The sequence below is a fragment of the Ailuropoda melanoleuca genome, chromosome 15, assembly GCF_002007445.2.
Source record: "Ailuropoda melanoleuca isolate Jingjing chromosome 15, ASM200744v2, whole genome shotgun sequence".
In the NCBI taxonomy this organism is placed as follows: Eukaryota; Metazoa; Chordata; class Mammalia; order Carnivora; family Ursidae; genus Ailuropoda; species Ailuropoda melanoleuca.
This window is the reverse complement of record NC_048232.1, coordinates 55777481-55794699: the sequence shown is the minus strand read 5'-3', so window position 1 is coordinate 55794699 and position 17219 is coordinate 55777481. Positions and strand designations below refer to the sequence as shown.

General features: G+C 37.5%; 1 protein-coding gene across 3 annotated transcripts in view; it reads right to left on the bottom strand.

Moving 5' to 3' along the window:
* Nucleotides 1-17219, bottom strand: part of TMTC2 (transmembrane O-mannosyltransferase targeting cadherins 2) — a 674893-nt gene that overhangs the window by 58774 nt on the left and 598900 nt on the right. The gene's annotated exons all lie outside the window — the stretch shown is intronic.

Sequence of the window (17219 nt, the reverse complement as noted above, 5' to 3'; positions counted from 1 at the left end):
CTGGCGCTGGTTATCAAGGTAGGAAGCGGGGAGCCATGAATCTGCACACAGATATCCGAAGAAAAACGGAAGGGGAGGGAGCCACTGCGCTTGGGCGCCGGGAAGAAGTAGCCACCTGCACTGGGGAGCAGGCCGGACTTGTGGACCATTAGCTTCCGGGAAACCAGACTGAATCCGGGAGTTCAGGAGCATGCACTCAAACCAGTCTGAAACCAGGAGCTCAGAAGCCGTGAACCAGCCTGAAAACCGGAGCTCCGGAGCGCATGCGCAAAGCAGACTGAAACCGGGATCTCCAGAGCGCGTGCTCGAAACAGACTGAAACTGGGAGCTCGGGAGCATGTGCAGGAACCAGGGCGGCTGGCGGTGTTAGAAGCACAAAGGGAAGAGACCTGCCGGCTCTGGGAGCGAGGACTGGGAGAACGGCTGTGGGGCACACAACCCAGGACACTGTTTCTTTCGGCGCTGCTAAAAACCCCACATGGTTAGTAGAGTGGCAAGGAGAGCTCAGTGAAGAGCACACTGTGGAGCTCTCTGCTCTGAGTCCGAGATTTGGATATGGTCACTGCTGCTCTGACCCTCTGAAAAGTCACAGAAAGCTGCCAGGGAAAGCCACCAGAGAACAAAAGCCCCAAAAAACCAGTTCTCACTGTGCCCATCCCCCCCCCCCCCCCGGGACAGGGTAACTCTACCCAAACAGGGTGGCCTGAGTATCAGTGCAGCAGGCCCCTCTTCCAGAAGACAGGCTGAAAAAACATGAAACCCAAATCCCTGAGGTCCCTATAAAACAATGCATCTTGCTTGGGTCCTGGTCAATAATTTGGGCTCTGTACATCTCCGCAACAACCCCTCATCAGAATACCAAGGAGGAGGAACACAACCAAGGAAAGAAACAGACTACGGCCTCTGCCACAGAACTAATGGATATGGATATAACCAAATTGTCAAAAATGGACTTCAGAGTAACAATGATCAAGATGATGTGTAGGCTTGAAAAAATATCAACGAAAATATTAATGAGAATATAGAATCTTGAAGGGCAGAAATGAGAGTGAATTTGGCAGAAATTAAGAATGCTATTACTGACTCAATCAAATGTTCCAATGTCAGAATCATCAGCATCCCAGAGGGGGTGGAGAAAGAGAGAGGTCTAGTAGAGATATTTGAACAAATTGTAGCTGAGAACTTCCCTGATCTGGTGAAGGAAACAAGCATTCGTGTCCAAGAGGCAAAGTGGACCCCTCCCAAGATCAATGAGAACAGACCAACACCACGTCACATAATAGTACAATTCACAAATCTTAGATCCAAGGAAATAATCTTGAAAGTGGTGAGGGGGAAGAGATTACTTACAAACAGAGGGAGGGACATCAGAATAATGTCAGACCTGTCTACAGAGACCTGGCAAGCCAGAAAAAGCTGGCAAGACATATTCAGAGCATTAAGTGAGAAGAACATGCAGCCAAGGATACTATATCCAGCTAGGCTGTCATTCAGAATGGATGGAGAGACAAGGAGCTTCCAAGACCAGCAGAAACTGAAATACTGTGTGACCACCAAGCCAGCCCTACAAGATATATTAGGGGGGGGGGGTTCTATAAAAGTAAAAAGACACCCAAGAGTGATACAGAGCAAAAATTTACAATCTATAGAAACAAAGACTTCATAGGCAGCATGACATCATTAAAATCATATCTCTCAATAATCACTCTCAATGTGAATTGCCTAAATGCTCCCATAAAATGCCACAGGGTTGCAGATTGGAAAAAAACATGACCCATGCATATGCTGTCTACAAAGAGATTCACTTTGAACCTAAAGATACATCCAGACTGAAAGTGAAGGGATGGAGAACCATTACTCATGCCAAAGGACCTCAAAAGAAAGCTGGGGTAGCAATTCTAGTATCAGACAAATTAGATCTCAAGCTAAACACTGTAGTTAGAGATACAGAAGGACACTATATTATTCTTCAAGGGTGTATCCAACAAGAGGATCTAACAATTGAAAATATCTATGCCCCCAATAGGGGAGCAGCGAAATAAACAACCCAACTCTTAACCAGAATAGAGACATATAGATATAATACATTAATAGTAGGGGACCTCAACACTCTGCTCTCAGCAACAGACAGATCATCTAAGCAAAAAATAAACAAAGAAACTAGAGCTTTGAATGACATACTGGACAAGATGGACCTCACAGATATATACAGAACACTACACCCTAAAACAACAGAAAACTCATTCTTTTTGAATGCACATGGAACTTGCTCCAGAATAGACCATATACTGGGTCACAAAACAGGTCTCAACCGATACCAAAAGACTGAGATTATTCCCTGCATATTCTCAGACCACAATGCTCTGAAACTGGAACTCAATCACAAGGAAAAATTCGGAAGAAACTCAAACACTTAGAAACTAAGAACCATCCTACTCAAAAATGATTTGGTGAACTAGGAAATTAAAGAAGAACTTAAGTAATTTATGGAAACTAATGAGAATGAAAATACATTGGTCCAAAACCTATAGGACACTGCAAAGGCAGTACTAAGGGGAAAATACATAGTCATCCAAGCTGCACTCAAAAGAATAGAACAATCTAAAATGCAGTCCTTATATACTCACCTTAAGAAGCTGGAGTTGGAACAGAAGAACGGGCCTAACCCACGCACAAGAAGATAATTGATTCAAATTAGAGCAGAGATCAATGAATTAGAAACCAGAAATACAGAAGAGCAGATCAACAAAACTAGAAGCTGGTTCTTTGAAAGAATAAATAAGATCAATAAGCCACTGGCCAGACTTATCCAAAAGAATAGAGAAAGGACCCAAATTAATAAAATTATGAATGAAAAGGGAGAGATCACGACAAACACCAAGGAAATAGAAACAATCATTAAAAACTATTATCAACAACGATATGCCAATAAATTAAGCAACCTGGAGGAAATGGATGCCTTCCTGGAATCCTATAAACTACCAAGACTGAAACAGGAAGAAATTGATAATCTAAATAGACTGATTAATAGTGAAGAGATTGAAGTAGTGATCAAAACTCTCCCCCAAAACAAGAGTCCAGGGCTGGATGGATTCCCTGGGGATTTCTAACAAACTTTCAAAGAAGAAACAATACCTATTCTCCTGAAGCTATTTCAAAAAATAAAAACAGAAGGAAAACTACCAAACTCATTCTATGAGGCCAGCATTACCTTAATCCCCAAACCAGGCAAAGACCCCATCAAAAAGGAGAATTACAGACTGATATCCCTGATGAATATGTATGCCAAAATTCTCAACAAGATCCTAGCTAATAGGATCCAACAGTACATTGAAAGGATTATCCATCATGACCAAGTGGGATTCATCCCTGGGATGCAAGGGTGGTTCAACATTTGCAAATCAATCAGTGTGATAGAACACATTAATAAAAGAGAAAAGGATGATATGATCGTTTCAATTGATGCAGAAAAAGCATTTGACAAAATGCAGCATCCTTTCCTGAATAAAACCCTTCAGAGTGTAGGAATAGAGGGTACATTCCTCAATTTCATTAAAAACCATCTATGAAAAGCCTACAGCAAATATCATTCTCAATGGGGAAAAGCTGAGAGCCTTTCCCTTAAGATCAGGAACACAACAAGGATGCCCACTCTCACCATTATTATTCAACAGAGTACTATAAGCCCTAGCAACAGCAATCAGACAACAAAAAAGAATAAAAGGTATTCAAATTGGCAAAGAACAAGTCAAACTCTCTCTTTGCAGATGACATGATACCTTATGTGGAAAACCCAAAAGACTCCATCCCCACATTACTAGAACTCATACAACAATTCAATAATGTGGCAGGATACAACATCAATGCTCAGAAATCAGTTGCATTTCTATACATGGACAATGAGACTGAAGAAAGAGAAATTAGGGAATTGATTCCGTTTACAATAGCACCAAAAACCGTAAGGTATCTCAGAATAAACTTAACCAGAGAGGTAAAGGATCTATACTCTAGAAACTACAGAACACTGATGAAAGACATTGAAGAAGACACAAAAAGATGGAAAAACATTCTACGCTCATGGATCAGAAGAATAAACATAGTTGAAATGTCTATGCTACCCAGAGCAATCTACGCTTTCAATGCCATCCCGATCAAAATACCAATGACAGTTTTCAAAGTGCTGAAACAATCCTAAAATTTGTATGGAACCAGGAAAGACCCAAATCCCCAAGGAAATGTTGAAAAAGAAAAAGCTAGGGACATCACATTGCCTGACTTCAAGCTATACTACAAAGCTGTGACCACCAAGACAGCATGGTAATGGCACAAAAACAGACACGCAGACCAATGGAACAGAATACAGACTCCAGAAATGGACCCTCAACTCTATGGTCAACTAATCTTTGACAAAACAGGATAAAACATCCAGTGAAAAAAAGACAGTCTCTTCAATAAATGGTACTGGGAAAATTGGACAGCTATATACAGAAGAATGAAACTTGACCACTCTCCCACACCATACACAAAGATAAACTCCAAATGGATAAAAGACCTCGATGTGAGGCAGGAATCCATCAAAATCATAGAGAACATAGGCTGTAACCTCTTCAACATTGACCATAGAAATTTCTTTCATGACATGTCTTCAAAGGCAAGGGAATGAAAAGAAAAATGAACTTTTGGGACTTGATCAAGATAAAAAGTTTCTCCACAGCAAAGGAAACAGTCAAGAAAACAAGGAGGCAACACATGGAATGGGAGAAGATATTTGCAAATGAAACTACAGATAAAAGGCTGGTACCCAAAATCTAAAAAGAACTTCTTAAACTCAATACCCGAGAAACAAATAATCAAATCAAAAAATGGGCAGAAGATAAGAACACTTTTCCAGTGAAGATATACAAATAGCTAACAGACACATGAAAAAATGCTCAAAATCATTAGCCATCAGGGAAATTCAAATGAAAACCATATTGATATACCACCTCACGCCAGTTAGAATGGCAAAAATTGACAAGGCAAGAAACAACAAACGTTGGAGAGGATGTGGAGAAAAGGGGAGCCCTCTTATGCTGTTGGTGGGAATGCAAGTTGGTACAGCCACTTTGGAAAACAGTGTGGACGTCCCTCAAAAAGTTAAGAACAGAGCTACCCTATGACCCAGCAATTGCACTACTGGGTATGTACCCCAAAGATACAGACATAGTGAAAAGAAGGACCATATGCACCCCAATGTTCGTAGCACCACCGTCCACAATAGCAAAACCGTGGAAGGAGCTGAGATGCCCCTCAACAGACGATTGGATAAAGAAGATGTGGTCCACATGCATGGGACTGGAAGAGATTATGCTAGGGAAATAAGTCAAGCAGAGAAAGACAATTATCATATGGTTTCACTCATTTGTGGAACATAAGGAATAGCAGGGAGATCGTTAGGAGAAGGAAGAGAAAATGAAGGGGGGCGGGTTAACAGAGGGGGAAATGAACCATGAGAGACTATGGACTCCGGGAAGCAAGCTGAGAGTTTTAGAGGGGAAGGGGGGCGGATGGGCTAGACCAATGAAGGGTATTAAGGAGGGCGTATTACATGGAGCACTGGGTGTTATATGCAAACAATGAATCATGGAACACTACATCAAAAACTAATGATGTACTTTATGGTGACTAACGTATCATAATTTTAAAAAGAAAAAAAAGAAAAAAAAAGGTCAGTGTGCAGTGAAAGAGTTAAACATATTGAAGATTTACCTCTTACCTACAAACTCTGAGCTTTACAGTGAACTTTGATATGAAACCCAAAAGGGAGAAGAAAATAACCACTAACCCTTAACTGTTAACATGTACAATTTTCCAAAAAATAAAACCAGATTTTCTCAAAAAAAAAAAAAAAACAAAACTATGATTACAAACCCTTATCAAGTATAATCTTGAAATACTGTTCTTCTTGACTGTATCTGGATTTACCTTTACAATCAAATTACTTCCAGAACAACTCTTAGGCTTTGAACTATAGGCCTTGTACAAACAGAAAAAGAGGATCTGCCTAGAGTTCTGTACGATAAATATAAGACCAGAGATATCAACTCTTGTAAAAGGTCTCCTGTATCAGCAACTTATGACAGTACTTGAAAAAAATGTAAGACCAAGAGTCAAAGAAACTATTTGATACAGAAAGAGTATTAATTTCATGACCCTTTTTTAAAACAAGACTAAACACAGTGCAATGCTGCCAGACCTTTAAGGCAATTGATGTGTGTCTTAATAATTTCTTTTTAAAACAATTTACTCAGCCTTTATTATCAATATGTCATTAGAAACCATGAAGTATCACCTCATGAACTGATTCAGATATCAACTATGGGTTTTGTTCTCTGTTAAAAATAGTAAGAAGATGGGGCACCTGGGTGTCTCAGTTGGTTGAGTGTCTGACTCAACCTGAGTTTCAGCCCAGGTTGGGATCTGAGGGGAGGGTGTTGTGAGACTGAGCCCCAAGATGGGCTCAGTGCTCAGCAGGGAGTCCGCTTGAGATTCTCTCCCTTTCCCCCTGCCCCTCTCCCAGTGTGCACTTGCCCGTGCACTCTCTCAAAAATAAATAAATCTTAAAACAAAAAAAACAAAAAACAGCAAGAACAAATGGGTCAGGGGAGGAATGAGGAGAAAGGGAAAAAATGAAGGAGGGAGAGAAGATGAGAATAAAAGTGTCATAAGTCACTCTGAATCTTGAATTGGCTCCTAATCATCTGTAGTAAAGACCCAGTCCTCAGGACAGCAACATGACTCTCCCAGGGAGCAAGATTAAAGTTTCAGAAACCAGCATGGTGTGAATCATCTTGGAGTGGGGAAAAACATCCTGCTTAAATAGGAAGAATTATAAGAATTTATACTGTCTTTAATCGCAAAAGATTGAACAAGAACAGATCAAAGTGTAATTTTCATCTATAGCATTTGAATCCTTAGTTTTGGTAAATCTTTCCAGGGGACAAACTTTGAACTAGAAATCTGAAACAGTTCTTTAATTTTACTACAGCCCCTATTGAAACAATAGGACTTCTTACCAGAATTATTGCTTCTAGAACCTAAATCCTTTTTTTTTAATTTACAGTACTTTTTTAAAGAAAAGAGTAAAGAGGGGCACCTGGGTGACTCAGTCGTTAAGCGTCTGCCTTCCACTTAGGTCATGATCCCAGGGTCCTTGGATCTAGCCCCGCATCAGGCTCCCTGCTCATCAAGAGGCCTGCTTCTCCCTCTCCCTCTCTCTCTCCCTCGATTGTGTTCCCTCTCTCGCTGTCTCTCTCTGTCAAATAAATACATACACTCTTAAAAAAAAAAAAAAAGAAAAAATCAGTTCTATCAAAATTAGCTATGAGAACATTGTTGGGAATGCTAATTTTTCATTAATATTTTTAAGACTACTATTAGAAAAATTCAGAATTGAAAGTGTTTTAAGGCCATGTGTGCCATGTGCTAGTTAATTCAGTTTCTCAAAAGAAATCCCCTTGATTCCCCTTACTTGACAGACTTGAAAGTTCTTAGTATCTGATGCTTCCCAAATACCTGATTTTTCTTCACAGATCACAGTCTCTCTATTAAGAGAGAACTTGTATAACCCATTGCTGTTCTAATTTATGACTTGTTGTATCATCCAAATACATTCAGAATTTTTTCCATGTTTTGTAATTTTTTTCAAATTATGCATAATGTTTGGTTTTGTTTGGAATTATTTTACAAATCTCCATACTAACATTTTAAGTTCCCAATATCAAATTCTGCAAGTCTCCATAATCCTGTTCCCATAGTCCAAATAAAAACAACCTAACAAATTTGAGAGCTGGCACTTTGGTTAAATGTTTCATTGCCAATTATGAAGTTCTAACTAAACAACTTTTCTTTTTTTAAGCCAAGACTTCATCATAATTAAAGATGTTATAGAAATGTGACTCAGTGAGCTTAGAAGTAATTTAGGAAAGCAAAATAAAAAAACCCATAAATGAGCAATTTGCATGTTTTTCTCCTCTATTTCATTGCCATGGTGGTGGGAAAATAGACAGTTTATGGATAATGGTGGTCTCATCATTTCTAGTAAATCAACTGACTGACCAAAGTCTCCAGAAAGTTTCATGGTTCATGAAGTTTTAAATTACAAATTCTCACATCATCCATTTTCCAATTTATAGCAGTTGGAGCAAAAATCTAGTTTTAAACAATTAGCTCAGAAAGTGCAAGCCCCTTTTTGTTTGATGCCATCAGTATCATTCTTGAATGTGAATCTCAAGTCTGTAAGCCAATACTGTGGCCACTTCTCAAAGGGATTCTAAAAATTCATACTCTTAGACTCATTATTCAATGATAGATATTTTGGTATTATTAGCTTTACATTGATCACAAATGCTTCATAGTTTTTGTGTGGTTTTTTTGAGAGAGAAAAATATTACAGTGAATTACAGGACAAAGAAATTAAATATATAATCAACTGGCTATTAAACAAACTGACTATATGAATACAAGGGAATGCCCTAATTTGCTGCCTGTTGGTTTATAATTTATGGCCTGAAAAGATATAAAAGATAATTGCCACTTAGATATCGAGAATATGTGTAGACTATTGGGTTCTCAGCCTATGTGATGTCTCAAAACTGTGTGACTCTAATGACCACTCTCTACTCCCTGAAATAACTGTTTTCTCTTGTTTTCTGTTTTATATTTTCTCTCTTTTGCTTTGTTTTTGCTTGTTTCTCCTTTAGTGGTGATGTCATTGCTGAGTTTCTCCATGTTTGGTACTGAGCCTTCTACCTGGATGTTGTACCTGTTCCCAGCAGCTTTAAATATTCTTACTGTACTGACAACTCCAAAACTCTATCTCCTACACAGACTTCTACTTGGATTCCAGGCCCTCATATCCAGTCTCCTATTTAGTATACTTAACTTAATCTTTCACAGGCATTTCAAATTAAATAAGTCCCAAACCAAACTCACCTCCCGGCCTTCTGCAAGCTGTTTTATCCCAGTCTTTTCTCAGTATATAGGATACCATCACATACCTAAATTGCTGAAAGCAATACCACATAGGTGATAATACTAGAAAACTGGGAGTAATCCGAAATCCCTTCCTCTTCCTCCCCACCCACATTCAATTTGTCAGCATATCCATGATTTCTGCCCCCAAAATTTATTTTGGATATGTTTACTCCTCTTCATCTTATCTCCCACCACCTTTGTCAAAACCTTTTCCAGGCCACTAGAGTAGCCCACAGTTTTTCTTGCTTTTTCTGTGGTCTTCCTTCATCCTATTGCTATACAGATCCCAATTAAACATGAAACACAAGAGGTCACGTTTCTTTGTAAAATCCTTTAACATTTTTCTCCCTTGTACAAATCTCCCAATGTTGGCTTACAATTCCTTAGTTAGTTAATTTCAATGTTAGACTCTTGATTATGTATCCAACCTTGTGTATCCTCTTAATTACTATTAACATCATTTCATCTCCTATAAAATGTCAGTTTTTCTCCCAATTTTGGGACATAATATATGTTTTGCATGCTACCTGAAATGCTGTTGTTCCCTAAGCTCTGAACATGGTTGCTTCTGTCAGACCCTTCAAATCTCAATTTAAACGTCACCTCATCAATAAGACAGTCTCTACACGGTTCTCTGATTATATAAGCTTAAGTATTAAGAGTACTGACTCTACCCAAACTCATATCCCAGCTTTACCTCTTTCTGCCATAGAACACTGGACAACTCATTTGACTTTTTTGTGTCTATTTCCTCATTTTTAAAGCACAAAAAACAATAGTACCTACCTCATAGAATGTTGAGAATTTTAATTAATGAGTAAACACATAGAACTTGGTCTGGAACTGCTCTATCAATGCTCAATAAATGTTAATAATTTTCTTTACAGTGTTTCATAATTTGTATTTGCTCATTTACAGTTTGCTTGACTTTGTTTTTGTTTGTAGTCAATGTCCCCTAGAGGACTAAGAACTTTATTAAGCAGGGTAGATTTATATGTGTTTTCTATCACTGCAAACTCAGTAACAAATACAATGTCCAGCACACAGATGTGCAACAAACTAGTAAATCAAGAAATTATTATTGAATGGATTTAAAACTCTTACTTAAAGATACATCTGGTTGTTGTTTTTCCTCAGGCTACAGGGAAAAATGTATTCATTGCTTTAACCATATGTTTTCATCATTCACTGCTAATGTACATATACATGTAAAGAATTATAATTTGCTATATAACTAGGCTCTTGTTTTTAATCCTCAGTTCACTCTTACTAAAACACTTTAGCCATGAGTTGCCAGATGCATCACTTTCTCTTTATTCTCCACTCTTTTCTTCAAAAAACCTTATCTTTTAACATGGGGCTTTGCATTTTCCATAGCATCACAGGCTTTCCTTGTAGGCTCTCATATGACATCTGAGCTTTCAGAGACACCAACATTATAGCTAAAAGCCTGCAAAACTTATCAGGCAAAACTTCTATGTTACTGTTGTCACTGTTGAAATTGCAGCATTTTCTGTTGACCTCTGCATACTTGAGCTCTGCAAAAACAATGTTTTAGGCATAAGATCACAGAGTTTTTTTTACTCTTTGTTTTCTTCTATATTTACTTTGAAGTTTGTCTTTGACCAGCTCCTATCCTGAGACAGGTCTGAAGGTTCCCAGTCTTCAAAACACTGAACTCAGCTTTACGTCCATCGCGTGACCTATCTTCCTCCAGGCTACATAAAAACATTGGCTACGCTCCCTCTTTGCCATGCCCTGAAAAATCTACTTCAAGCCTCTTATTGATTCATCAGGTCTGCTCACACTGTAACATTATATTGCTTCATTCTACTCTTTAGTTTTCCTTATTTGATAAATATATTAGGAGTTCTATGTAATGTTAAAAAAAAAAAGAGCAAACCTAGAAATAACTTGTTTCCTCCTCTATAACCCCTCTTTGCCTCATCCAACTTACCAAGGCATAAATCTCACCCTTGCTAGGGAGACTTTATTTCAAGTTAAGTAAAATTTAGACATATTTACACTATTTTTAGCACTTCCATTATGTTATCTGTTCTGGAACAATTAGGAAACCATATATATAGGGAGGGCACAGTAAACACAAAAGGCAAATAGAAAAATAAAAATACGCTCATCTGTAGTCATTATGAAAGATACACCTATTAAATAGTGGAATTCCATTTTGCATATATTTGGTTAGTTTGATTAAGCCTAGAATGGGAATAAGTAAGCATTAGTGGCTGAAGTATAAATTAAGGTACTTATTGTGGAGAAAAATTTGGAAATATCCAGGAAGAGTTAAAATGTATATATACTTTAACCCGGCATTTACACTTCTAATAATTTACCTAGCAAACAGCAAATAAAGTACACAAAGTGATTAAAGGTATATTCACAAGGAAATAGTAAGCATGTTCCATTTCCCAGCTCCCTATTCTTAGCTCACATTATTTCAGCAGAGCTGACACCCCATGCTCCAAAAGTAGCATATGACCCAAAGTTGAACATCCAGAATATCACCTCCCATGACCACAACAATTGGTCAAGAGAAAGAGTTTTGAACCAATCAGACTCAACAAAAATTATTCCTATCATATTGGATGAGGAAACAGAAGACAAGATCACTTTTTTCCTGCTGGTTTCCCGAGACAAGGCTATAAGGCTGGAGCTACTGGCAGCCATTTTGACACCTTGAAAGGAAAGCCAGTCTAATGAGAGAATCAGCCAGAGGAGAGGCAAGCCCAAAGATGGGAAGAAACCAGTTAGAGATGACCCTAATTTAGGGCATGGAACCAATCACCCTGGAAATCAGTTGTACTCCTAATTTTTTTGAACTTTGATGGCAAATCCTTTTCTGTTTAAGCTGATTTTAATTGGGTCGTATGACATTTTAAAACCAAAAGAAGCCCAACTAATAGAAAGGTGGTATTTTAGCAGACAAATGAAAAAAGTCATCCCTCTAGAGAATTTTAATCATGACAAATTATGACACATACTTAAAAGGAATACTAAACAGCTATTAAAGAGAATAAAATATAACCATTGATATTTCTATAGATAGACATCAAGGATGTAAGGAAATTCTAGGAAAAAATATCACAGCTACTTAAATTCTAAAAGTATATGTACAAATACATTTGCATAGACTTGTATATGTATAGAAAATTTCTGGAGTAGTAAATAGTGGTTACTTTCGTGAGTTCTCATTTAATTTTATACTTTTTATTTTACACTCACCTGTTCTATTTGAATATTGTACCACGAACATGTGGTTATATTTGTAACAAATGTTGTGCGAAAAAGATGTAGAAGCAGCAAAATACAAAACTACTATTTTTTCTTTCTAGCTTTATTCAAGGTGAAGTCAGTATTCTACCACAGAAGATAGAATAAGATCTAATACCATTTGCTATTTATTTCTTTGCTTAGATATTAATGGTGTATATATCAGAGTTTTGACTATGATGCACATTCAAACAGACACAGAGGAAACAGGTTTATGCATCAAGCCAAAATAGGTTTTTCTTAAAGTAGTCAATATAATTGCTGTGGTGTGGTAGACAGACTTTAAGATGGTCCCCATGATTCCATCCTTGGTGTTCATTCCCTTGAATACGACTTATTTCTAACCAATAGAATACGGCAAATGTAATGAGATGTCATTCCCATGATTATATTATATGGAAAAGTGGTCAAATGTCACACATCACGGAAGACTCTGTCTTGCTAGTCAACTCGCTCTAGCGTCTCGGATGCCCTCACCTTGTCCTTGGTTTTGAAAAAGCAAAGTAACACAAATCCCATAGTCAGAAGGAAATGAATTTTGCCAACAACTTGAGGGAGCTTGTAATCTAATCCTTTCTCAGTAGAGCCTCCAGATGAGAACTAGCTAAACCATACCTGGGCTTTCAATCCATAGAAACTGAGATAATAAATGTGTGTGGTTTAAAGCCACACATTTGTGGTAATTTGTTACAAAGCATAGAAAGCTAATACAGATAAAATAAGACTTGAATTCTAATATCCATGCAAACATTTGTGACTCTTCTCTGTAAAGATTAAAAACAATATAAATTACATGCATGTTTGAAGCCTATCAGTGTAAGAAAACTAAATATTTTTAAGTTGTAGTACATTAAAAGGAAACATAAATACCAGAAAAAAAGAAGACACCAAAGACAAATTATGTTTTTCTGTCAGGATTGTGAAACCCACATTTGCTATGTTCATTCTTAGCATAAAATGCAATTCCACACTGACTATTTTCCACATAATTTAAAGCCCCAAACATAAAGTGTTGGTGTTTTCTACCAAAAAAAAAAAAAAAAAAAAAAAGGAGTGACTGAGGGAAGGGGGGCAAAGCAAATGTGTATCACACCAAGGAACTAAACGCAGATGTAAGAAAGAATAGTTTGGTTTAGATGCAAAACATTTAATATAATTGCAAGCCTTGGATTCTAAACAATACAAATTTAATGAGATATTCTACCCTAAGACGCATAGGTGAAGCTCTCAGTAATTACAAAAGGAACTGTTTGCATACCTAAGGTCTAAATTTTCTCTCTAAAAAGCAACAAAAAAAGTATATATGTATAGATACATTCAGAATGTGTTGCTTCTTCTAATTCTTACTGAACTATACACATACTTCAACACTGATTTTAAAATGTAAAATCAAATCTTTTCCAATTTTGAATGGATTTTAATCAAGTCGACCCACACACAAAGTTCCACATAAAGATGTATTTTTATATGAAATATTTTTCTCTAGCAGAGTTCACATAAATACAGCCTCTCCAACTTTTTAGTAACTGTGGCAAAAAACATTGATTGGGAATTTATTTTTCTTGCAGCTTGTATATGTTTTCTTTTTCTTGGATTGTCTGCCCTGATAGTTGAGGGATTTGAACAACTCTTTCCACAATGGTAACAGAGTCAGAGGTCAAAAGTTTCCAAGCATGGACTAAACCTAAACAGCAAGAAAAGTATCAAAATGTATGCAAAAATATACAGAAATGTTTTTGATCTTATAAAAGCAAAACACACCAGAAAACTGCCTTAAGAAAATAAATCTCATGTTTGTCTAAAAAAAAAACTATCAAGAAGTCTATAATAATCACATCAACTGCCTTAAAAATCTTAAAAGCCGTATCTATACAATGAAAAGCCCCAAGCCAAGAAAAATTTTAATGCCATGTTCTGAATAATAACAGATAGTGACCAGTATAATTTAGGAAACAAAACCCAACCAAGTAGAAAAATTGACAACTAAACTTTTTTTTTTTTAAATCAAATCAATGTTGTGTGTAAAAGTCACCAGAATGAAATGGAGAATTGAAGTAATTATCTGGATAATTAAAGCTCAAAAATGTAAATCTTTCTGCCCCAATATTTATGTATTTCAGGGAAAAACGGACTTGGAATTTTTACTTTACATGACTGTGTAACTATTTCATGAACTAGCATTTCTCTACACAAAGGCTGAGCAAAAACTTTACTCAAGGGTTGAGAATAATTAAAGAGAACAACGTAGATACACAAATATCTTAAACTGCATACTTCACATAACTTCATAGTGCTGTGGAAACATTATAAAATATTGGGGCTTTATCCTAAGGCTCAAGGAAGCCATCCATATAATTAAATTTACATTTGGAAAAATCTGCTCTTGCTATAATATGGAAAATTTGTTGCCAGAACAAATGTGGACAGGCCATAGTACAGATGTCAAAGAACAAGAAGGTGAATGAGCTACCTGTCTCACTTCACTGTACTTCACCAACTAAGCATCTCTGCTTCCTTTGCCCTTTGTTCATATTTTCAGTTCATGTCATTCCATCTGTGAAGGAGTTCATGAAATTCCAGCCTGTTCTGTAAAGTCAACCATTCCTGTTTTTGTGTACACTAAACCCAGTGTAGGTTTCTACCATAGTACACAACCACTTAAATGTAGTTAATTGTGTGCATACATTTCTTCTACGAGTCAATATATTCCTACTGAGATTTGGTTTTTTTTGTTTTTTTTTTTTTAAATTTTATTTATTTATTTGACAGAGACAGAGACAGCCAGCGAGAGAGGGAACACAAGCAGGGGGAGTGGGAGAGGGAAGAAGCAGGCTCATAGCGGAGGAGCCTGATGTGGGGCTTGATCCCACAACGCCGGGATCACGCCCTGAGCCGAAGGCAGACGCTTAACCGCTGTGCCACCCAGGCGCCCCTGAGATTTGTTTTCTGACTCCAGAATCTAACACAATGTTTGAACCTGTGTTGATCAAGCAAGTTCTGACTGACACGAAACATTTCTTTCTACTACTCTTTTCTGTTCCCTCCCTAAAGACCATCCTTAAAAGGACATTTTGAAAATACCCATTTTGGCAAATTTTAATAAGTTATAGTGCTGTTGAAATAGCTCAAGTTGCGAAAGGAAGAAATCTTGTCTGTATTACTCTCACTGCATCCCCTTGGCCTGGAACAATTCTGGCAATTAGCAGGCTCTCAATAAATATTTGAAAAATAAAAGAATGATTCATTTTTAACTCGAATATCAGCTTTGTCCCTCCTTTATAAAATGTCACCCACCACTAGTATATGTAGAAAACATAATTCATGTCTACTCATAGGGTCTTCTTTTGTTTACGGGCCCCTGGAAACAGTGCTTTTATTTCTGAGGAGTTAGTGCAGAGAAGGATATAATTCTTCTGCCACAACCTCACCACATAGTCTTGAAAAAGGAAAAATGGTAGACTTGATACTGTAGTTGCTTTGGTCTAAAGGAAAGGCAGTCAAAAGTATTAAACCCTTCAAAGGGGAATTGCATTGTGAATATACCCCATTTATTTGATCTTGTTTACCTGTCTTCATCCATTCTTCTTTTATCTTCAAACCTGCTGAGTACAAATATCTACGACCCTTTAAGTAAACTATATCTTTTACACTGTTTGATTTGGTGTTTGTCCCCTTATCTCACCAGGCCTTATGTGGGTCATAATAAGTAGTACATTTTCCAAAGTCCATGATTTGATCTACAGCAACAAAAGGAGGCAGAAGAAGAATAGGTTTTGGTAATCCAAAACTCGTCTCCTTCCAGAACCCTACTTTGTTTCTTCCTCCTGCCTTGTCCCCCTCTGTCTCTTGCACACATATACCACATATCTCAAAGAAAAACATTTCTTTTTTTTTAATATATTTTATTTATCTGAGCGAGAGCGTGCATAAGAGTTGGAGGAGGAGCGGGGGAGAGGGAGAAGCAGACTCCTCACTGAGCAGGGAGCTGACTCAGGGCTTGATTCCAGGATCCCGAGATCATGACCTGAGCCAAAGGTAGACACTTAAGCAACTGAGCCACCCAGGTACCCCAAAACACATTTATTTTTCCAGATTCCAGAGGCTAAACAATGAAGGTCTATATTAGAGTGGAAAGTAAAACACACCTGAACATTTGTGGCAACAATAGCAATATCACTAGCGTATTATACAGAAGGAAGTTCCATGCCACCAGTACCTGTTAACATTAGCCCTAACTACCATAGACTGGGTGGTTTAAAACAACAGGATTTATTCCTTCAAAATTCTAGAAGGTAAACATCTGAAATCAAGGTGTCAGCAAGGCCATGCTCTCTCTGGAGATTCTAGGGGGAGCATCCTTCCTTGCGTCTTCCTAGATTCTGGTCGTGGTTGGCAATCTTTGACGTTCCTTGATTTGTACATTCACCACTCCAATCTAACTGTGTTGTCACTTAGTGTTCTTCCCTCTCCCTGTGTGTGTTTGTCTTTGTGACTTTTTCCCTCTTTTATAAGGACATCAGTCACATTGGGTAAAGGACCCACCCTACTCTAGTGTGACCACATCTTAACTACCTCTACAACAACTATTTTCAAATAAGATCACATTCTGAAATTCTGGGGAAGAAATGAATTGGTTGGGGTAGGGGAACACTATTCAACTCAGTATATCACTTTGGATAAACTTCCTTTTAAGCTACTCTGTGGCTCTGAGGTGTCTATAAGAGCAAATTAAATCATTACTAGAATCTTCTGTAACAACACTCAGAGTTTTAAGATAATTGCATTGATTTTTCCAAATTCAAAATGAAGCTAGTATCTTTTTACCCTGAAAGTCTGATGTTATATGCAGGTGATAACAAACGGGGAAATTTCATAATTTTTTTCCATATGGAAACTACTACAAAACTCCGTTTTAA